The sequence below is a fragment of the Leptonychotes weddellii genome, chromosome 8, assembly GCF_054177405.1.
Source record: "Leptonychotes weddellii isolate Sample4059 chromosome 8, ASM5417740v2, whole genome shotgun sequence".
NCBI classification, from domain to species: domain Eukaryota; kingdom Metazoa; phylum Chordata; class Mammalia; order Carnivora; family Phocidae; genus Leptonychotes; species Leptonychotes weddellii.
The window spans coordinates 62379397-62404222 of record NC_138376.1 but is presented as its reverse complement, the minus strand read 5'-3'; the positions used below and the strand labels follow the sequence as shown (position 1 = coordinate 62404222).

Here is a 24826-nt window from a genome sequence, read left to right as displayed (position 1 = left end):
CATGCAACAGCAAGCGAACAGACCATTACTCTTTACTATTTCAACCCAAGCATATATAATCCATACTCTGAGCTGGCACAACTGTGGGACCTGATCAAATGCCAATTTTATTCTTCTCTTCCATTGCCCTTTAAATATGGATTCAGTGGATTCATCCTCCCTGTCCTCAGACGAACACTTGGGTAGATCCCATGACTTTTCTGCTCAAGCAACCACTTCAAAGTTCCAAAAGAATTCAAATGTGCAGTCTGCAGTCTGGAAATAAAAGAAACTCCATCCTGGTTATAACATTAAATGTCCTGGCCTATGCCAGCGACGTCCTGTTGTACGCTGCTCTCCTGCAGGGATTGGGGGAAGGTTGACCTCTTTTCTTTTTCTCTACCTTATGTGCAACTGCCGGCCAGTTTCTCACCCCAACAAGATCAAAGTAGGAGGACAGGACTGTATTAACTGTCTTCACACACTCTGTTTATGGGTGCATTCGTGATATTCATTTTCCTTCAGCTGACTGCTCACTTTTACCTTAGCCTCTGGATTTCTGGAAACTCTAGCTGCTGGGTGCCCTCACTCTTGGGCTGAATTTACAGTGGCTCCAGGCCAGTCCTCTCTCCCACATGGTCCTACCTGGCCCGCAGGAAATCCTCCAGCATCTTTTGCCCTAACGAACTCTGAGAAGGCAGGTGATCCTACTGCCCAGGCCACCACATGAGCGCCAAATGCAGGAAACGCATTTACAGGTGAACCAGTGGTTCCTCAAAAGGCCCCCTCACTAGGTTTGGGATGAAGGAAATGATCTTTCCAAATAAATTTCTTTAACACAACCGCCTCTCTTAATCCTCATATTCTTGAAGTAGCCATTGGGGTTTGTGAATTATGGAAGAGTTCTCAAATAGCTACATTAAAATTTCTACTTGGTGGTCTAGCACTTTCCTTTGGAATTTCAGATAACTTGAATGTGTGGCTCAGTCAAAACTTTAATTCAGTATCCTATTTACATACACACACGTACAAATGTTTAGGATAGACTATTAATTTCCAGTTATTTTTAAAGTTCATTTTACTCTTATCTACCTAATAAAGTTGAGGAATTTGAACACTGAAAGGGGCATTTAGGGACATACAAGTCAGTACTCCCTCACTGGTGGGGAATCCTGTCCCAGTTCTGACACAAGACCACCCAACATTGGCTTGATCTGATACTGGGAACATACCTACTCGTCTTCCTCAGATATCTGAGGACTGGCCTTATAACTGGCCAAGGCTCCTCTCTGGCAGGTTAAACACTCACGGTTCCTCATATGGCCTAGTCTTCAGACCCTCATCATCCAAGTCATCTTCCCCGCCTCTGGATGCCGCAAAGTTAGTTTCTGTCCTCTATTAAGGGGCCACCAGAAGGGGACGCTACGTGGAGGGACTCTGGGCTCCCTTGATCCAGTCGCTGTAGGTTGGGGGTAGATGGTAGTGTTAAGGGCCCAGGTTCCCCGTTCTACTACTTACTGGCTATGTAATCTTAGGCAAATTACTTAAACCTTCTTTGCTTCAGCCTCTTTATCTGTTAAATGAGAATGGTGATTAATTGTTTTCCCTACTTCATGGGGTTGATACAGGGATTGAGATAAAATTACAAAACACTCATAAATGTGCTTGGCACATAATAAGCTCCATACAAATGTCTATAAAAAAAAGGTCTGTCCTTGTCAGTGCAACCCAAGTTTGCTACTGAGAAGCTACTTCACATTATGGTCCATTCAGAGCTTGGCAGGGGCGGAGGGGGTGCAGCACTGAAATCCCTGGGATTCTTTTCTTTCACGTGAATTGCTGCCCAGTGGGGCCACTCCATCTTTTACTTTTTAAATTGACTGTGAACCTAAATGCAGGGCTAGAACTTCAACCTTCTGAGAGCTCAACCTTTTGTATTATTGTCTCTTGTCCAGATATAAAATGTGTCTCATGGAGTATCCTCCTAGATTTATAGTTGCCACATCTCTGATAAATGTCCCCTCTATCTTTCTCCTGATGAATAATACCCAGAGGTGCAGGGACAGGGACAGAGCCTTGTTGTACATCCTCTCTTCCCCTGCTTTATCCTTAGGGACAGAATGAGACTTTGTAAAATGCTTCTGGCAAAGGCAGGACACACTTTGGAGCATCCATAATGGGAGTCAGGGACCAGTGACTGAATTATTTGTATGTCCCTAGCTTTGGGAAGCCCTGTTTGTAAAATGTAAAATAGCAACAGCCACCTAGCTGTGAGAAGTAAAGGAGACTACACTAGGAAGCACCTCGCCAAGTCACTGTCACACTGAAGACATTAGAAGATCAAAAATAAACATTCTCCAGAAGAGATCACATATTAGGCTGACCACAACATTATGAAACTTGAAGTCAACTACAAGAAAAAAATCTGGAAAGACCACAAATACATGGAGGTTAAATAACATGTTACTAAATAATGAGTTGGTCAAACCAGGAAATAAAAGAAGAAATAAAAAAAACTATATGGAAACAAATGAAAATGAAAGCACAATGGTCCAAAACCTTTGGGATGCAGCAAAAGCGGTCCAAAGAGGGAAGTTTATAGCAAAACAGGCCTACCTTATGAAGCAAGAAAAATCTCAAATAAAAATCGAATCTTACACCTACAGGAGCTAGAAAAAGAACAAAAAACAAAGCCTAAAGCCAGCAAAAAGAAGGAAATAATAAAGGTTATAGCAGAAATAAATGATATAGAAACTAAAAAGACAAATAGAACAGATCAATGAAACCAGGAGCTGGTTCTTTGAAAAACATCAACAAAACTGATAAAGCTCTAGCCAGACTATTCAAGAAAAAAAGAAAAAAACTCAAATAAATAAAATTACAAATGAGAGGAGAAATAACCAACACCACAGAAATACAAACAATTATAAGGGAATACTATGAAAAACTACATGCTAACAAATTGGACACCTAGAAGAAATGGACAAATTCCTAGAAACATATACCTACCAAAGCTGAAACAGGAAGAAATAGAAAACTTGAACAGACTGATAACCAGCAAAGAAATTGAATCAGTAATCAAAAAACTCCCAACACACAAAAGTCCAGAGCCAGATGGCTTCACAGGTGAATTCTATCAAACACTTAAAGAAGAGTTAATACCTATTCTTCTCAAACTATTCCAGAAAATAGAAATGGAAGGAAAACTTCCAATTCATTCCATGAGGCCAGCATTCCCCTGATAACAAAACCAGATAAAGACACCACAAAAAAAGAGAACTACAGGCCAATTTCTCTGATGAACATCGTTGCAAAAATCCTCAACAAAATACTCAGCAGACCAAATCTGATGATACAATAAAAAAATCATTCAACACAATCAAGTAGGATCTATTCCTGGGCTGGCAAGGGTGGTTCAATTTACACAAATCAACATGATACATCACATTAATAAAAGAAAGGATAAGAATCATGTGATCATTTCAACAGATGCAGAAAAAGCATTTGATAAAGTACAACATTCATTCCTGATAAAAACCATCAACAAAGTAGATTTAGAGAGAACATACGTCAATATAATAAACATAATAAAGGCCATATATGGAAAAGCCCACAGCTAATATCATCCTAAATGGGGAAAGTGAGAGATTTTCTTCTATGATCAGGAACACAACAGGGATGTCCATTCTCACCACTTTTACTCAGTATAGTTCTGGAAGTCCTGGCCATAGCAATCAGACAACAGAAAGAAATAAAAAGGCATCCTAATTGGCAAGGAAGAAGTTAAACTTTCACTCTTCACAGATGACATGATAGTCTATGTAGAAAACCTGAAAGAGTCTACCAAAAAACTACTAGAACTGATAAATGAATTCAGTGAAGTCACACGATACAAAATCAACGTACAGAAATCTGTTGCATTTCTATACACTAATAATGAAGCAGCAGAAGGAGAAATTAAGAAAACAATCCCATTTACAACAGCACCAAAAATGAAGAGATAGCCAGGAATGGTGTGGTCTGGGAATAAATCTAACCAAAGAGGTAAAAGATCTGTACTCTGAAAACTATGAAACACTGATGAAAGAGATTGAAAATGACTCCAAGAAATGAAAAGAGAACAATTATTGTTTTTATGCAACCTACTGCTCAAAGCAATCTACACATTTCTATCAAAATACCAACAGCATTTTTCAGAGCTAGAACAAACAATCCTAAAATTTGTATGGAACCACAGAAGACCCTGAATAGCAAAGCAATCTTGAAAAAGAAATGCAAAGCTGGAGGCATCACAATTCTGGACTTCAAGCTATATTACAAAGCTGTAGTATTCAAAACAGTATGGTACTGGCACAAAAACAGACAAATAGATCAATAGAACAGAATAGAGAACCCAGAAATGAACCCTCAGCTCTATGGTCAACTAATCTTCGACAAAGCAGGAAAGAATATCCAATGGGAAAAAGACAATCTCTTCAAAAAATGGTGCTGGGAAAACTGGACAACTACATGCAGAAGAATGAAACTGGACCATTCACTTTCACCACACACAAAAATAAACTCAAAATGGATTCGAGATCTAAATGTGAGACCTGAAACCATAAAAATCCTTGAAGGTAGCACAGGCAGTCATTTCTCTGACATCGGCTGAATCAACCTTTTCTAGATAGGTCTCCTGAGGCAAGAGAAACAAAAGCAAAAACAAACTATTGGGACTATATCAAAATAAAAAGCTTCTGCACAGTGAAGAAAACAATCAACAAAGCTAAAAGGCAGCCTATGGAATGGGAGAATATATTTGCAAATGACATATCTGATAAACGGTTAGTATCCAAAATATATGAAGAACTTATAAAACTCAACACCCAAAAAACAAATAATCCAATTAAAAAATGGGCAGAAGACATGAACAGACATTTTCCCAAAGAAGACATACAGATGGCTAACAGACACATGAGGAGATGCTCAACATCACTGAGCATCAGGGAAATGCAAATCAAAATAACAATGAGATATCACCTCACACCTGCCAGAATGGCTAAAATCAACTACACAAGAAACAAAACAGGTGTTGGTGAGGATGTGGAGAAAAGGGAACCCTCTTGGACTATTTGTGGGAATGCAAACTGGTGCAGCCACTCTGGAAAACAGTATGGAGGTTCCTCAAAAAGTTAAAAATAGAATCTACTACAATCTAGTAATCACGCTACTAGGTATTTACCCAAAGAATACAAAAACAGTAATTCAAAGGGATACATGCATCCCGATATTTATAGCAGCATTATCAACAATGGAAAGAGCCCAAATGTCCATCAACTGATGAATGGATAGAGAAGAAGTGGTGTATATATACAATGGAATATTACTCATCCATAAAAAAGGATGAAATCTTGGGGCACCTGGGTGTCTCAGTTGGTTAAGTGTCTGCCTTCAGCTCAGGTCATGATCCCAGGGTCCTGGGTTCTGGTCCTGAGTCAGATTCCCTGCTCAGCTGGAGCCTACTTCTCCCTCTGCCCCTCTCCCTGCTTGTCCTTTCTCTCTCTCTTCCAAATAAATAAAAATCTTAAAAAAAAAAAAAGAATGAAATCTTGCCATTTGCAATGACATGGATGGAACTAGACAGAGTATTATGCTAAGCGAAATAAGTCAGGCAGAGAAAGACAAATACCATATGCTTTCACTCATATGTGGAATTTAAGAAACAAAACAAATGAGCAAAGGGCAGGGGGAGAGGCAAACCGAGAAACAGACTCTTAGCTATAGAGAACAGATGGTTACCAGAGGGGAGGGGGTGGGGGGATGGATGAAATAGATGATGGGGATTAAGGAGGGCACTTGTGATGAGCACCAGGTGATGTATGGAATTGCAGAATCACTATATTACACACTTGAAACTAATATTACACTGTATGCTAACTAACTGGAATTAAAATAAAAACTTTAGAAAAATAAATAAAAGGTCAAAAATAAGGGATTCAGAGGAATTCTCATTGGCAAAGTATCAGGCCTAGAGAAATAGGGCGGAGGAAGGCTACATTTTCTAGAATGCACAGATGATATAATTTGCACGGTAAAAGGTGACCCCCACCATGAGCAGAGTGGGGTGAGCCTAGAAGGATCAATGGGGGCAGCCAGGGAGAGGTGAGTACACCCCCACAGAGGCAGCAGGATAAACAACACAAAACAATACACACTCGTATTTCACAAAACAGTACTCTCCCTTACATATACAATGCACTCTGATGTTTTCCCTTCCCTTCTATTTAATTTGGTGTTTTAAAAAATGCTGGTGCAACTCACTACATTCATATTACCCTAACGAGTCATAATCCACATGTGAAAAGTGATGGATATGGCATGCCCCAAAGCAACCAGGTAAGTTGCTAGATGAGAGAAAGAAGTTAGTTTGGTATAAATTGCCTTTGCAAATCCTTTCCTAGGTGGTCTTGAGCTTTCTCCCTTAAAAATTTGCTCTGGAATGTTGCCAGGATTCAATATTTCCCTCTTCTGAAAAGTCTGGTTCAGTGCTCCTCTATCGAGCTTGCTGAAAGATGATTGTGAACACTTACACTGCTCTAGGGTGTCTGTTATTTGGGCCTTGAGCAATCCAGCCCAGTCTTGGGTTTCAAGACCTCTTAAGGGGGTCTTATTTCTGTGCTCCCAGGAGCACAGGAAATAAACTGGGAGCAACTCTGCCTTCTCCTAAACCTGCTGATATCATCTCATCTTCCATAAACACTGCATGATCATCCTGATCAGAGCCTGACTCCTTGATGTGGGCACCCCAGCTCACAGTAGCCTCTCCATTCTGGACCTTACCCTTGGCAGGCCCAGGCCACTTTCCTGCCTGCATTCTTGGTAATGCACCCCATGTGTACCTAAGGGGCACTAGCCTCACTAGTTTCCAGACCCCTACTTCCCACTATTGACTGGAGGATTCGGTTGGAAAACTCTCATATCTCAACCTAATTTTTTTTTCATGTGCAAACTGGCAATACTACCACTTACCTTTGGGGTTTTTAAGAGGATTTATATATGGAAGTTCCCTTCTTTTCCCTGGGGTAGCATGGACAATTTCCCCCAAGCTCCCTTTGCTTTCAGTACACCATGAAATGTTTCCTTTTGTCAAGAGATTAAATCCTGGGTAATAGCTGGGATTCCTCAAGTTTTCTAAACTGCTGCGGAAGCCACAAAGCCTCAAAACAAGTTTCTAACGAGGCAACCTTTTTGTCTTCCTCAATTAATTATGCAGAAAGGATGGAAAAGGAAGAAAAATGAAACCGCTCTTTCCCTCTCATCAGTAAAATGACCTGCGGGCAGGCTCGCTAGTGCTAACGAAATGAATTAACTGTCAAGCCAGGGTTGATTCTGGGAACCCTGCCCGCTGCTGGGGGCGTGCACCCCGGGCCAGCGACCGACCGCGCATTTCCCCTGGACGCGCAGGGTCCCCGCGCCCAGAAGGGCTCTCCGTTGCAGGGCACAGCGGTGGCAAGCAGGCCAGGACGCGGAAAGTTTTCTCACAGGCTGGAGAAGGTGTCCCACGGCCCTCCCAGAGGAGAGGAGGAAACCCGGCCAAGCCCTTAGCCCCGAGCTCCACCGCCTCCAGCCTTTCCGGACGGCTGCGTCCGCGGGCTGCGAGCAAGGTCTTAAACTTGGGTGATCTCCACGGGGTCTCACTCTTCCCCTGGGCACCCTCAAGCCCCGGTTCTCCTCTTCCCGCTCCCATCCTCCCAACCCCCCCCCCGCCCCCGCCAACTAAACACCACCGCCAAACCCAATCGAGCCCGACTGCCTTCTCCCCAGCCTCCCGACCCCCGTCCCGCGGCTCGGCGTGGCCCAGGGCGCCCCGTCCCGCCCGCGGTTACCGGCTGGCGCTCCCCGGCCCGTGGGCACCGCTCCTCCGAGGTGCGTGAGCGTCGCCACCGCCTCCACCTCCTCCGGCGGCCGGGGCCTCGGCGAGTCGCTCCTGGCGCTGCCGTGCGGCGGGGACGCGCGCTCCCGACCTGCAGCCCAGGCGGCAAGGGGCGCGGGGGCCGCCTCCGGAGCCCGGGGCCGCCGAGGCCAAGAGCAGGCGAGCTTTGCCCAGCCCCGCCCTGCTCACGCTGCCCCTCGCTGTCTGGATAAGAGCTTTCCGCGGGGAAAGGAAAAGGAATCAGAGAATTCTCTACCCTCCCCAGCTCTACAGTGGGTCCCTCAGGCCAGTTTTGACTGATGAGCTGAGAAAGGAGTGGGGTAACACGAATGTGATTTATGAGAAATCCTCAGCGTTGAGTTTAAGTTCATTAAGGCCGGGGTCCTCCATCATGAGCTACTGAAATTACCTCAATTTCAGTTCTGCCTTCTGCTTGCAGGTGCGGGTGCCAACGGACGGTCTAAATGTCCCCCAAACAGGGCCCCCAAAGGATAGGACCGGGCCAAGAGTAGTTTCAAGTTAGCAGACGTGGCTCACTCCCCCCTTCCAGTAAATATTTACTGAGTCCGTATTCCAGGCCAGACACTGATCTGGGCGTTGGGGAGACTACCTCCTGGACCTTATGATTCCAGTAAAGAGACACTCAGGAAACATAAATAGAGAAATAGGTAGCATGTGCAGTAGCAGTAAGAGCTATAGCGAAAAAATAACTCAGGAAGGGCATAAAGAATGTTGGGGGGGGCGGTTTTAATTCGGTGGTCAGAGGTGGACCCAAATGAAGGTGGCTCTTGAGTAAAGAACTGAAGATGGGAGAGGAAGGCCTGCTGGTATCTGGGGAGAAAGTGCGGGCTGCGCTGCTCGCACCGAGATGTTCTTTATTGTGTACAGCATTTCTTTTACTACTCGCCTGCACCATAGCAGGCCTATTACTGCCAGTTTACAAATGAGGACACTGTAGCTTAGGGAGGTTGAATGAATGGCCTGAGGTCACAGATTAGTAAATGGAGGAGCTCAGGAAGCCTGGTGCCCCAGAACCATGGTTTACGCTGGACCACAGCCCAGTGGGGAAAATGCACCAAGAGCAGCACGCATGCCGGCTGGCGGCCATGGCATTAACTCCATCTCTCGGTGTCAGAAAAAGATTCCCGAGTTCACTGATTTTGTTAAGCAGCTAGTTTCATTACTGCGTGTAATATGAAATATTTTGCAAACCGCCTTGACAGTCCCGTGTATGATCCTCACCCTCATCCGCAGGCGGTTTAATTCTCAATGACACCATCTGGCCTTCTGTGATGAGATTCCTTAGTCCTTCCCTAACTCTGCGCACTGCTTCCAGCGGCACGCGCCTGTTTCTGCGGACACAATCCATCAGCCCCGCCTTGGAGCCCGCACGGCGTGTGCGCAGGGCGAGGTGAAGCCATCCGAGAGAGCAGGGCGGCTGAGCTGGGGGCGCTGAGGCGACAGCGCCAGCCAGCCAGTCTCTGCCTTAGCAGTCAGAATCTGATGGCCTCTTTGGGGCAGAGCGCCAGTGACTCATGAGGCCGAAAACAAGGGCATATTGTCCTGTGTGGTAGAGGCCACCAACCATCACTTTCAGGGGCTGGGGCTGCAGCTTCCAGGGCAGGCAACACCATCAATAGGATGGCCGACCTCCCATTTCCCTCCCAGGTATCTCTGCCTTCCCATGGCTGCATCCATCCCCTTCTTCCCTCCCCCAGTGCCAGGAACATCTTCCCACCCATCCTTCAAGGTCCACCCCAAATGCCACCTGTTTCAGGAAGCCTTCCTCATTGCCCCCAGCGACAAATGAACTCGTCTTCTAAACTCTGATCCCTCTCTTAGAGCATCTGTCATTTGAGAGTTTTGCTCTAAAATAGCCTCCTCCTGTCCCTCCGTAGGCCTGCTTTATGTTTACTTTCTCCACAAGCCTTAGTATAGTGCCTTGCACCCAGGGGACCTTTAATGAGGATTTTGTTGTTAATAAATTCATCTATGAAAACACCATTTCATTGTCTCTTAATTTTGTCTTTTCATTCCAAAATAGCTTTTAAGCAGACAGTAACTGAGTGACAAGACCGAGTTATATGTAGCCCTAGCTGTTGCTTGTCAGTATACATTGACAACAGTTTACTTTGAGCTAAATTCTATTTGCCCCATTCTGAAGTTTGGTAACTGAGGTTTAAGAGTAATTTCTCCAAGGTCACAATACTAATCATTGCTAGAGCCAAGATTTAAACACGGAACTGTTTGACTCCAAAGTGCGTGCTCATCACCACAAGCTCGTGCTGCTCCTTATTCAGTCATTCATTCATGCATACATTCATTGGGCTTTCGATCAACATTTATATTTACTGTCTCTACTCTGCAGCAGGCATTATCAAAATAGCAATGATTCAAACACAGTTCTTGGGGAACCGAAGGGAGGTGGTCCAAGGGAACAAACTTCCAGTTGGAAGATAAAGAGGCGGGCACCAGGGTAGAATGTACGACATGATGCCCATGGCTAACGCTGCTGTAGGGTACGTGGAAAAGTTGCTGAGAGATAAATCCTAAGAGTTCTAGTCACAAGGAAACTTCTGGTCTGTTTTTGCTTCTTCTTTTTATGGTATCCATATGAGAGGGTGGATGCTAACTAAACTTACTGCAGCGATCACTTCACAGTACATGTAAATCAAACCATTATGGTATACACCTTTAATTTATTACATCTCAATAAAACTGGAAGTAAAAACAGAGTCGTTGCCCTCAAAACTGCTTGCAATCTAGAAGGGACAGATGAGGTAGGAAATACTCACACTTTAACATTATAAATCTAACAGAGATGTGGAGAGGCCCTAAAGGGACACTTGGTTTTAGATTAGATAATGACAATAAGGATTCACTGAGAAGGTAGAATATAATTTTAATTTTGAAGGATATAGAGTAGTTTATTATAATGATAATGAAGAAAAGCATATGGCAGAAAATGTATAGAACATATGCAAAAATGTGGAAGCGTGGAGGAATAAGGCACATTCCGGGAATGACTGCAATGATTCTGGGGGCTACCGTATGGTAAGAGCAGTGCTGACAGGAAGCTAGAAAGGTAAGCATAGCCAAGACACAGGGATCCATGGATCGGCTTCATGGAGTCCGGTACCCTCTGAAATGTACAGATTCATGGATGTCTATGTATATGAACTTTCCAGGGGAGAGGTTTGATAGCTTTAGTCAAATTCTCCAAGGGTTGACTGACCCAGGGCCAGGAGATGGGGAAGTCAGTTTCCCTTGCCACCGTCTGCTGCTCAATCCACAGAACACAGGTAACCCCCAAAGGATTTCAACATCAGGATTGAGGGTAGGAGCAAGGCTCAGCCCTGCCAAATCACCTCCAAACATGCATTGCGTTGCTAGCCCTGGGCAAAGATGGCTGAACCCTGACCCTCCCAGCACCTGTATCCAGATCCCCTCCCAGGACAGAAGAAGGGGGTAGCTGGGCAGTCAACACACCAGAAGGCAGGGAGCTGACAGCTGAGAACATTTACCAGGGAGGCAGCAGAAAGCAGAACCACAGTGAACCCAGATTCTAAGCCATTGGTGCATGCTCCATTGCCCCACCAGACTTGTGCCTCCACCCCACCTTCCTATGTTAAAGTCCTAACTCCCAATACCTCAAAATATGACAGTATTTGGAGACAGGGCCTTTGAAGAAGTGATTAAAGTTAAATGAGTTCATATGAATGGGCCCTAATCCTATCTGACTCATGTCCTTATAAGAAGAGGTGAGACTTGTGTACACAGAGGGATGACCATAGGAAAAGGCACCAAGAAAGGTCATGTGCAAGCCAAGGAGAGGGGCCTTAGAGGAAAGTAATCTTGCTGGCACCTTGATCTTGGACTTCCAGTCTCCAAAACAATGAAACAATAAATTTCTGTTGTTTAAGCCATCCAGTCTGTGATATTTTGTTATGGCAGCCCTAGAAAACTAATAGATTTATAAAACATAAATTCAAATTCAAAGATGAAAGTTTTAAGAAATTCAATATGGTGGCCACAGAACATTAATGAGGGCCTTCCTAAGCATGGAATCTATCTTGTGCTGCGATCCTGGTCACATCCCCCCGAAGCCAGGTCTTAGGAATAGGGGAGTGACAATCTTCAGACAACTTGGGATCTGGGAGGGGAGAGGTGTGACTAAAGCTGTGGGAATGGATGTGACTGCTTCCCAGGAACACAAAGTGGAAAGAGAAGAGAAGAGAAAGGCTTGGTATCAGAAGCTTGGAACACAAACCTGGAAGGAAGACAGAGAAATAGCAGAACAAGAGAAGGTGGAACTTGATGGAGAAATGGGCAATAGTGTCAAAGGCTCAAGGTTGTGTGATTAAGAATTAGAGTCTATTTGTCTTTACACAGAGGTCATGTGGTGGAAACTGAGGTCAGATTTCTGTTGGTTAAGGAGTAAGGACGGCAATTATAGGCTACTCCTCTAAGGAAACTGGGGAGGGACTGGAGGTGGGACTGCTGAGGACCCCTATGCAGGCATAGGAAGGGCCAGGCGTCCAGGAGACTAAAATCCAGCTCCATATTGTGTCACCTGCATCAGCCTGCAGGTCAGTGGAAGGTCGTCTGGCAGAGGCACCAAACTGCCTGGCCTTGAATAACAAAGCTGTAGCTAGAACTTTTCTTGTCTCTTTATTATTGGGGTCCCCTGTCTTGCTCCCTGAGAGCAGCAACTGTTCCGTCCCTATCAGGCACTCGCTGCAGCTCCCGGCACACCGTAGGCATAGTAACATATGCTGAATCAATTAACGGGGATGCAGAGTCAAGTGACAAGTTGTGTTTGTCTTGTTTTGTCTTCATTTATTTATTTGTTTCAGATGACTAAGTCTGAAGTGTATTTATAGATTGAGAACAAGGACCAAGAAGGAAGAGAGAAGTTGAAGACAGATTTGGGAAAGGAAAGAATTGATGAAATAAGATACTAGGGAATGGAGTAAGAAAATAAATCAACATAAATACTAGAGACAAAAAAAAATCGTATCTGAGTCATCTTTTGGGAAATTCATTTATTCATTCAATGGTGACTACCTTGCTTTATCTTGGATCCTACCAGGGATGGGGAACTTCGGGGAAGGGGAGGGTGGATACAAAAGAAAACAAAAGAGCTATTCCCTTCCAGCTATTCAGGATGACCATCTAGTTAAGAAATCTCTCGTGGAAAAGGATAAACAATGATGAAACACAGCAAGGATGATCCCAAGTGTCTGAGTAATCATGATTCAGAAACAGAATGAACAGAGAGGAAACCTGGAGGCATTAGGAAAATGTACTGCAGAAAAGGAGAGGAGATAGGGAAAAGGAAGCAGAGAAGAACTAAGGGAAGGTGGCCCTGGCCTGGCCTGCTGGCAATGGGCTGGCTGGCAGCTTTCAGCATTTGGAAGGCAGGGGCTCAGTGCTGCCCCAGGACCTGGGACAGCTCCATTTATTCCCAGTTAAATACGACCTGTGCCAATGTGCCCAGCAGAAGTGGTAAAAATCCAGACTTGTCTCAGAGAAGGACACATCCCTAATAGCTAATGTGTCTGGGTGAGGAGAATTTGGCAGTGTTTCACAGAGTCCAATAATACAGCAAGAACCAACTGAAGAAAATGAGAAAGAAAAATAGACATCGTTCTCAGATGTTAAAATATATAACACAGTTACCTCTCTAACTTGATTGTTTTCTTCAAAGAATAGGATAACCCATCATCAACCCCCATTGAAGGCGAAAATCACACACACACACACACACACACACACGCACAGGTACTCCACCATGCAAAGTTACCCAAGGGAGCAGCAAGCACAACTCACTTCTATGATATAGTTGCTCAGTTAAGTTTCAGGAAATAAATAGAACGGTGAGTGTTTAGAAATGCGGAGACTTCTAAGATGTGAGGGGTGCAGGCTTCAGTTCGTCATGTTCTAATCGTGAATCTCTCCCAAGTCATTAACAGTGGTAGCTCTCCACCTAATTCCTAGATGATTTGAGAAATGTCACCTTTTTCTTACTCTGCATAAATTGTATTTTATTGCCTTATACTATTGTTCTTTTTAAAGTAGCACAATTATTCCTGAGTGTATGTAAACTGCTCTCCCTTGCCAACCATGTCCTTCTATTCCATGGAGCAAGTGCACACCGGGGAAGGTCATACACATGCGTGTGCTTGGACGGGGCCCCTCCTCCCAGTAGCCATCCCATTCCTTCCCGTCCAGTGCTCCCACATTTGCTTGGAGCGTCCCTCTTACAGCTAATCCTATTGTTCCTCTAGCAGAACTGTACAGACTTCCACCCACAGAGCGTGGGACCAGGCAGACAAAACATCTAATGTATTTTAGTTCATTTGGCATTCAATCAGGAAGACAGAGGTTTGAGCCACTCGGAAATGTCAACCTGAATACATTTTACACCACCAGAGAGAGACACACGGTGCACCGGGGAGAAACTACAGCCTTGTGGTACTAACTTGTAGCCCTTGGCTCTAACACTCCCATATTTATTTTTCTCAAAATCAAATTGTGCATTTGGGAGTGAATTTCTGGTGTCTTCTTCTTTGTTTACTATCACACAATAATGACAAAGCTGCAGTTTATTGGCTCTGGGCTCATTGACTCACTGACAGCAAATGGAAAAAAGAGACTTGTTTGTTCTGGCTCCTTGCTTCCTATTATTCCTTAAAGTATATCACAGGCACGGGGAACCTGGGTGGCTCAATTGGTTAAGCGTCTGACTTCGGCTTAGGTCCTGATCTTGGGGTCCTGGGATCGAGCCCCACATCGGCCTCCCTGCTCAGTGGGGAGTCTGCTTCTCCCTCTGCCTCTCCCCCTGCTCATGTTCTCTCCCTCTGTGTCAAATGAATAAATAAAATCTTTTAAAAAAAAGTATATCACAGCCAGTATAAGGCACGCAGGAATTATCCCAAAATGGAAAAGCATATTGACTCCAGCTCTGATATTGGAGATTATAGCCACATGCGTGTCGCACAGAGTCATGCCTCTCTGTAGATGATTCCTGCCTCACCTCTCTACACGCAGGTAGGTAGGGGAGGACAAGATGAGATCTTGCAACCCCACATGGCTTCACCATCCCACGGAGTCTACTTTCTCATGCTTTTCTCTTCCTGATCCCCTTGCCTCAGGGGACTATCGCACTCATCATCTTTATGTGAGAGGTTTCCTTCTCGGATTTTAGCTTATGACCCAGCTATTAAATCTCTGCCATCACAGAACACAAACCAACCCAGACGCAGTCCCTAAAGTGCCACCTGCTTCAATGGCAGCCCACCAGCACCTGCCTTCGCTGAATTCCCGCAGGCTCCTTAGCCCTGCTGGCCCAGAGCCTACCCACACCCTCCATGTTCCTCCCTCACCTCCTAGGAGCATCGGGCAGTCAGGGCCCTGGGGCACTTGCCCAGGGGAGGCTGCGTCTACCTCTCAGCCACAGTCTTGTCACCCTTGGCCACCTTCCTCCCAGGCCTTTCTGGATGACTCACATGTTACACGTGCACACACACACAATTCCATTCCATTGCAATTTTACAATTATCTTAGAGCAGACGCCAATAACCCTCAGCCCTCACCGTGCCTTTCCAAGTGCTTGGCAGACAACACATTCAAGCCTCACAACAACCCTGTGAAATAGCTGCTGCCATTATCACTATCCCCATTTTACAGTCGAGGAAACTAAGGCTTAACAAGGGTAGGAGTATGCCCCCAGGTGCTGAAAGCATTCAGCGTACTTCTGCCTCTCCTCAAATCACTGCTGATACTATTCTTAATGTTTCTGATTCCACCAAAGGGCATGTCTCTATTTGGAGAAGCAAAGGGAGAAGCAGAGAGAAGCAGGCTCCCCACTGAGCAGGGAGCCTGATGCGGGGCTTGATCCAGGACCCCAGGACCATGACCTAAGCCAAAGGCAGACGCTTAACCAACTGAGCCACCCAGGCGTCCCAAATAAAGAAATAAAATCTTTAAAAAAAAGTTTCTGCATTTTTTTCTTATTTAACCTCATAATGATTGGGTGAAGTGAGTAAAGCAAGGATTCTCCCCACTGTGCACAGGGAAGCTAAGGCTTAGAGAGGGGCCGTACTTCGCCAGGAGCACACACTGAGAAGAATGGAAACCGGCCCTGTGACCTCCTGTCCCAGTGCTCCCAGCACTGCCCTGTCACTGCATGCAGAGAGGGGCTTGTGTTCCCATATTCCCACCCCAGACTTTGAGAGTGGCCAACACATCCCCAATTCCCTAAAAATTACTGCACTTTCAATGTAGCAAAGAGATTAAACCTCAGATGCAATGTTCATTATAAGCCTAATATACTTTAATTTCTAAGCTGTGAGGTTCTCAAAGGCTAACACTGTATTTGGTTCATTTTTTCAAACTCTATGAGTAACACAGAGCATGTGCTTTATCGGTGTTTGTTAATAGATAACCAGAAGTCGTTAAGTATCGAATGCTATTCTCTTTTATTTTAGGTTTATTTGAGTAATCTCTACACCCAGCATGGGGCTTGAACTCACAACCCCAAGATCAAGAGTCACATGCTCTCCAACTGAGCCAGCCAGGTGCCCCTCAAATGCTGTTTTTATGTTGTGTTTTTAAAGCTTACTCTTCTTGTGAAATTATAGTACCTCCGAAATGGAAAGTTAAGACATTTCACATGACTCCCAAGAAACTAGAAGGGTAAGACAAGGATCTGTGTATTGATTATAGAAATGCTTGGTAAGACATGCGTAGGATGGAAGCCTCAGAGAAACAAGAGTCTGACTTAATCTTCATTTTAAAGCATTGATTGTTTTGAGAGTTGCATGATTTATAGTGCATTTCAGTATGTTCTGTTTAATTACATTCTGGCCTTTAGTTTTCCAGTACTTTAACTACATTCCTCATTATAATCACCGGATTATGTTTACCCAGAAGTAGGGTCATCTTTTGCCATCACAGGCATTCTCTACCCATGAAAGTTAGGAAAAGTGAACACATCTTTCTATGGCGGGTTTCTGGAAGGTCTCTGTTTAGAGGGACAAGTTAATGAAAAGATAGCACCGTTCTCCCTCCTCAAGTTCTCCTTAATTGAGGACAAAGCCATATTAGACCTAAAGTAGAAAAGGATACACACACACGTATGCACATAAATAACAAAAATATAACATATAGATTTGTAAATATACATACAAGCACACCTCAGAGATATGGCAGGTGCAGTTCCAGACCATTGCAATAAAGCAAATATTGCAATAAAGTGAGTCAAATGAAATTTTTTGGTTTCCCAAAGCACATTAATATTATGTTTACACTATACTAAAGTCTATTAAGTGTGCTGTAGCATTATATCTAAATAATAATGCACATACATTCATTAAAAAATACCTTATCCCTGAAAATGACTAACTATCATCTGAACTTTCAGCAAATTGTAATCTTTTTGCTGGTAGAGGGTCTTGCCTCAATGTTGATGGCTACTGACTGATCAGGGTGGTGGTTGCTGAAGACTGGGGTGGCTGTGACAATTTCCTAAAGTAAGACAACAATGAAGTTTGCTGCATTGAGTGACTCTTCCTTTTATGAACGATTTCTCTGTAGCATGCAATGCTGTTTGATAGCATTTTGCCCACAGTAGAACTTCTTTCAAAATCGGAGTTGATCCTCTCAAACCCTGCTGCTGCTTTATCAACTAAGTTTATGTGATATTCTAAATCCTTTGTTGTCATCTCAACAGTCTTCCCAGCATCTTCACCAGGAGGAGATTCCATCTCAAGACACCACTCTCTTTGCTCATCCATGAAAAGCAACTCCTCAGCCCATCAAGTTTGATCATGAGATGGTAGCAATTCAGTCCATCTTCAGGCTCCACTTCTAATTCCATTTGTCTTGCTGTTTCCACCACATCTGTACTTACTTCCTCCACAGAAGTCTTGAACGCCTCCAAGTCATCCATGAGGGCTGGAATCAACTTTTTAAAAATCTTTTTAATCCTATTGATAATTTGACCTCTTCCAATGAATCATGAATGTTCTTAATCTAGAATAGTGATTTTTTTTCCAGAAGATTTTGATTTGTCTTTGCCTAGATCCACCAGAGGAATCACTATCTATGACAGCTATAGCATTATGAGATGTATTTCTTAAATAAGACGACTTGAAAATAAACCTTACTCCTGATTCATGGGCTGCAGAATGGATGTCGTGTTGGCAGGCATGAAAACGACATGAATCTTGTTTTCATACATCTCCATCAGAGCTCTTGGGTGACCAAGTACATTGTCAATGAGCAGTAATATTTAGAAGGGAATCTTTATTTTGAGCAGTAGGTCTCAACAGTGGGCTTAAAATATTCAGTAACCATGTTGTAAACAGATGTGCTGTCATCTAGGCTTTGTTGTTCCACTTATGGAGCACAGGCAGAGAAGATTTAGTGTAATTCTTAAGAACCCTAGAATTTTCAGAATGGCACATGAGCATTGGCTTCAGCTTAGTCACCAACTGCATTAGCCCCCTAACGAGAGAATCAGACTGTCATTTGAAGTTTTGAAGCCAGGCATTGACTTCTCTTCTCTAGTTATTAAAGTCCTAGATGGCATCTTCTTCCAAGAGAAGTCTGTTTCATCTGCGCTGAAAATCTTGTTTAGTGTAGCCGCCTGCACTGATGATCTTAGCTAGATCTTTGGGATAACTTGCTGCAGCTTCTACATCAGCACCTGAGGCTTCACCTTGCACTTTGATGTTACAGAGATGACTTCTTTCCTTAAACCTCTTGAGCTAATCTCTGCTAACTTCAGACTTTCCTTCTGCAGCCTCCTCACCTCTCTCAGCCTTCACAGAATTGAAGAGAGTTAGGGCCTTTCTCTGGATTAGGCTTTGGTTGAAGGGAATGTTGTGGCTGGCTTGATCTTCTATCCAGATCATTAAAACTTTCTCCATATTGGCAATATGGCTGTTTTACTTTCTTACCATTGGTGTGTTCACTGAAGTGGCACTTGTCATTTCCTTCAAGAACTTTTTCCTTTGCCTTCGAAACTTGGCTAACTGATACTAGAGGCCTAGCTTCTGGTCTAATTTGACTTCCAACCTGCCTTCCTCACTAAGCTTAATTACTTCTAGCTTTTGATTAAAAATGAAAGATGTGCAACTCTTCTTTTATTTGAACACTTTGAGGCCACTGTAGAATTATTAATTGGCCCAATTTCAATATTGTTGTGTTTCCAGAAATAGGGAGGCCCAAGGAGAGGGAGAGAGATGGTTGGTGGAGCAATCCAAACACATATAACAGTTATTGAATAAGCTCACCATCTGACATGGGTATGGTTGGTGGCGCCCCAAAGCAATTACAAGAACAACATCAAAAATCACTGATAACAGATCACCATAAGAAATGTAATAATAATGATGAAAAAATATTGTAAATATTTTTGTAAGAATTTTAAAAATGTGGTGTAGAGACACAAAGCGAGCAAATGCCATTAGAAAAATTGTGCCCATAGACTTGCTCCACAAAGGGTTTCCACAAACCTTCAATATGTACAAAATACAACATCTGTGAGGTGCAATAAAGGGAAGCATAATAAAATGAATATGAGAGAGAGGGAATATTCAGTGGAAGGGAAAGGGCACCAGGTGAATATAATTTAAAATTCACATCTATCTAGGTAGATGGGAAAACCCACAGAAGCTCAATCCTGAAGATAACTCTGAACTCATGGATGCCTATGCCCTGGCAAAATAATGAAAAAATTCACCCTTGTTCATTTGTGAAAAAAAAAATTTAAATCAGTGATTGAAATGAGGTTCTTTGGTGGGATCCAAGCTATCAAGGAGAGTCAATGTAACAGGCCATGAGAACAGGGATCAGAGTTAGAGACCTAGGTTCAAATTTCTGATCTGCCACCAACTTGTTCTCTGTCTTGGTTTTCTCATCTGCAAAGTAGGGGTAAACACTGTTTACAGGAGTGTTGCAACTAGAATGAGCTCACTTATGTGAAGAGCTTATAACGGGGTCTGATGCAGAGTAACTGTTCATCAGAGGGCAGTAGCCATTGTTCTTGGTTATGCATGATACAGCAATCACATGGCCATGGTCTCCACTTTGTAGAGAAAAGATGAGATTCTGAGTCTGGATGTTTGTGTTTCAGGTTGAGTCCAAAAGTAAAGTTTGTACTTTGAGCAAGTCAATGAATCTATGTATGCTCCTTTTTATGAGAAAGCATCACTCATCCAAACCTCACAAGTAATAACTAATTCTGCTTCAATTCCAGGGCCACAGAAAAAGTGGAATCAAGGAGAGCCTATTTCCAACCAGTGTTACCATAAGTTCTGAAGGCCTTTGGCCTCAAATAGAATTTCCATGAAAATAGAATATTTCCCAGGGAGACAATGCAGCTGCTCCCTGAGGTTCCTATTGTGCTATTTCTCTGTTCCTGAGTATTTTCTAGAGCTGTGTTGCTTCCTTCTCATAAGAAATGATGTGGGCTTGGGGAACTCAAACTCTGGTACATAAGCAAAACAATGAGGGAAAGAAATCTCTGGGCAGAAGTATACCCTGTTCATACAGAATAGAAATTTTTCCAGTATGGAGTTTCCTCAAAAAGTTAAAACTAGAACTACCCTACAATTCAGCAAATGCACTACTAGGTATTTATCCAAAGAATAAAAACATACTGATTTGAAGGGATACATGCACCCCAATGTTTGTAACAGCATTATCAACAATAACCAAATTATGGAAAGAGCCCAGATGTCCATCAACTGATGAAAAGAAGCTGTGAGATATACATATGGAATGGAATTTTACTCAGCCATAAAAAAAAAAAAGAATGAAATCTTGCATTTTTTTTAAAAGATTTTATTTATTTATTTGACAGAGAGAGAGTGAGCAGGAACATAAGCAGGGGGAGTTGGAGAGGGAGAAGCAGGCTTCCCGCTGAGCAGGGAACCCGATGTGGGGCTCGATCCCAGGATCCTGGGATCATGACCTGAGCAGAAGGCAGACAATTAACAACTGAGCCACCCGGGCGCCCCAGAAATCTTGCCATTTGTAATGACATGGATGGAGCTAGAGAGTATAATCTTAAGTGAAATAAGTCAGAGAAAGACAGATACCATATGATTTCACTCATACACAGAATTTAAGAAACAAAAACAAATGAACATGGGCAGGATAAGAGAGGCAAACCAAGAAACAGACTCTTAACTGAGAACAAACTGAGGGTTACTGGAGGGATGTAGGTGGGGGAATGGGTTAAATGGGTGATGGGTATTAAAGAGAGCACTTGCTGTGATAAGCACCAGGTGTTGTATATAAGTGATGAATCACTAAATTCTACATGTGAAACTAATATTGCACTGTATGTTAACTGGCTGGAATTTTTTTTTAATTTTATTTTATTATGTTAGTCACCATACATTACATCATTAGTTTTTGATGTAGTGTTCCATGATTCATTGTTTGCATATAACACCCAGTGCTCCATTAAATATGTGCCCTCCTTAATACCCATCACAGGCTAACCCATCACCGCACCCTAACTGGCTGGAATTTAAATAAAAACTTGGGGAACAAAAGAAAAGGACTTTTTCACTACCTGCTGTTTTGGGGGAATCTCATAACATGGCTCATTCCTTTGATGAGAAGAGTGGACTCTGTGATGTTTGCTTTCAACCTGGATTTCCCAGAGCAGAGCTCCCCCAGGCTTTCTAAGTGAGCAGCCACTTTCTGTCTGGGACAGGATTAGCAGCAGGTCTGTAATCCATTCTCCACAGGGTTTTCCCCAGGAAATAAAGGAACTAAAGAAGGTGACACTGTCTAATCTTATAAAGATGCTAATAACAGTTCTCCTGCCAGGCAAAATAATTGAATCGCTAGTGGGAGAGTCCTTCTCTAAAAACAGTTTTAGGATAGGTACCAGATTGCCTAAGATTGCTTCTGGTAAACAAACATGGCATCTGTGAATTTCTGGGGCAGATCTCCCTGAGAAGTCATAGAAGCTATGTAACCAGCTGAGTATAAAATGGAGAGTTTTCAAGGCTCAAATGGCCCACTTCTGTGTAAATGATTTGACCAGCACATATCCCACAGAGACCTCATATATTCACCTGGGCCAGAATCAATCCAGCACTTTGAGAAAGGGCCGAGAACCTGCACTGACCATCCTAGACTGGCTCATGCTTACCCTATGCCTCTTGATTACTTGTCTCCTTGAAATTATTAGTAAAGCTTGCCTGAGACAAGATCTCTGATTCATGGGAGTCTGATGTCACAGTCCCATTTTTGTGATCAGCCAAGAGTCTAGTAAAGGAAGAGGGAGGGGTGCACTCAAATTTAAAGTAGCAGGCATCAGTCTGTGGGGTGAACTTCATACCTTCTCGGGAGGCTCCACAAACCGAACACAAGTGTCCATTTTGAATCACCTTTGATATCTGCCATATGTAAGGACCTGGGACTTGGTCCTCAAAGAGATAGTTTAGATGAGTATTAAGAGGATAAAGGGATGGAATTTAGAAACCCAAGTACAGATATCATTCCCATCATTTGAGATTTCTCTCAAATTCAAAATAAAGGGCTTTCATTATAAACTATTCTTTGATGAATTTAGCTAAGCTCATAACATCAGAGCATGGATGGTGATACCAAACACTGTCAAATCTTGTCAAGTGGATGGAATGTTTGAGTCAAAGTAGGAACACCAATATTTTCCAGGTAGGATATGGATGAATGAGTTCGTGGGCACACATCCCTCCACCCTGCCTCCAGCTCTGCCTCTCAGTATCCCCACCACATAAGTCCATATAGTCCACATTTGTCCCTGGACTTCCCACTCATTTTAATTTTCTGCCCATGTCTTCTTATTTTCATTTTCATCCTTCTGGGCTCAGCCTTGGTAAGATATCTGCCTTATTAAACAACAACAACAAAGTTCACAAGCACTTCTTCCTCATGATGGAGAATTACTTTCCTTTAGTCCTTCTGAAAGCATTCTGCTGTATAACTCAAAAGAATCATTAAGCAGCATGTCTCCTGATTAAATTCAGAATATGAATGTGCATGTGGTTGTTTTAGTCACTAGAAATGGTTGTCTCTGGAGTGTGGATGAGAACCTGAGCTGTCAGTTCCCTGCCAGGAACAGGTGAGATCATTTGACTCAAGACAAACTAAGCAAGGTATGTATTTAGAGGGCAATTGCGTTGTTTGAAAACCAGCTCTTTCCTCCAGCTTCTGAGGAAAACTCAGGGCTTGCAGTGCTGATTAGAGAACAGAGTTTCTGCCAGACTCTAATGGATGTTTCCCAAGATTGTGGAAGCAGAATGAAAACTGAGTTATCAAAGAGCAATTGACTGTGGGCTCCATTTCAGATGTCTCACTGGGAAAGAGCTGTTTAACTCTATACCAGATATAAGGTATAAATCGATGACTCAAGGACACATCTCAAGTAGATATCATGGATTTCTGCATACTCAAAAAAGACATGAAATATAGAATATTTGTAACAGAATAAGAGATTTCAGAGGCTAATATACATGGCAACATCCTTACCTTCCTTCCTCCAAAGACAATTGTTTGTTTATATTTAACATTTACTATTATGAATACTATATAATAAGATTTATAAAGATTGACTCATTTCATCCCCATGACAACCATAAGAAGTAGGATAGGTATTATTGTTATCTTCATTCCAGGTGAGGAAACTGAGGAAGAGAGGGATCAAATAACCTGTCTAAGGCCGCACAGCTTGCCTAATGCCAGTGTAGAGTCTGCTCCAGAATCTCTGTTATGCTGCCTGGCTGAATATTTTAAACACAAAATTTTAAAGCATTTAATTACTCTCTATATTAAAACATTCCTTCTTTATTTAAGAAGATACATGCATGGAAACCTTAGCATGTGGGCTAGGGAGCCTCCAGCAGAAAGTGGGCACAGATCACTCACAAGATAGTGGACAAAGTGAGCAATTACTGCTTTGATTCAACCATCTTGCCAAAGCCGGGAAAGTTCCCTCTTGTCCAAGTTCTGCCTTCATCATTTCGGTCTGAGTAGAGGGTCTTATCTGTTTTCCTCTTCCCTGTTCTATGTCCAGGCTCCCAAATTATTATTGCCCATTTGATGCCAGATAACCCTTCCAAGATCATTTATTCATTCATTCCATAAATTTTTTCCATATGCCTAGCCTGTTCTTGGCATAAAAATAACAGAGCATCTTCTAGGTGAGTGGAAATATAAAAATGTGACTGGAAATATAATAAAAAATGGGATAGGAAAACACACGAATTAATGCAAGTTAATCCAGCATAGACAGACCAAAGATCAACGATTCATCCCACCTTTTACTGAGCACCAGTGCGAGACACTATGATAATATGAAGCAAAACAAACATTAACTGTCTTTAATGTTTCTGACTCTATACTAGGTTCTGAGGACATATTAGTGAACCATATAAACTCAGTCCCTGCTTTACAAAGCATACAGTCTCTGGAGAAGGCTGACAATAAGAAGGAAATTATAAGTACAAGTATAAAATTATAAAAAAAAAATGCTAAATTTACATTTCTAGGATTGACTTTGTTAAATGCCAAGATGCCCTGATCTGGTAGTTACATTCTCAGGAGCTCCTTATTCAGACTGACAATTCCTCATGTTAGAGCTTTTGGAAAATACATGATATTGAGCACTAAGTAATTAAATTGTAATTTCTAGAGTTGATATTCCTGGGTAGAGGGAGAGATTGAATAGTTACAAAGGCAATGTTATGGTGGGATGCACTGGGGGTTCTCAGTGGGAAGGGATTCTTTCTGCTTAAGGTCCTGAGAAATGGAAAGTTAGCAAGAGTCCGAGCACACTGGATGGGAGCAAAACCTCTGGTATATATATGATGGAATATTATACAGCCATCAAAAAATGAAATCTTGCCATTTGCAACGATGTGG

General features: G+C 42.9%; 1 protein-coding gene across 3 annotated transcripts in view; it reads right to left on the bottom strand.

Moving 5' to 3' along the window:
• Positions 1–24826, bottom strand: part of MRAP2 (melanocortin 2 receptor accessory protein 2) — a 109293-nt gene that overhangs the window by 34216 nt on the left and 50251 nt on the right. The window contains exon 1 of one of the 3 annotated variants that reach the window (XM_006733797.3): positions 8301–8496. The exons of 1 other annotated variant lie outside the window; for it this stretch is intronic. The gene's annotated coding sequence lies outside the window, so the exon portion shown is untranslated. Of the gene's footprint in view, positions 1–7844; positions 7951–8300; positions 8497–24826 lie in introns of those variants that run through there. One more of the 3 variants, XM_081828602.1, reaches the window with a different exon arrangement.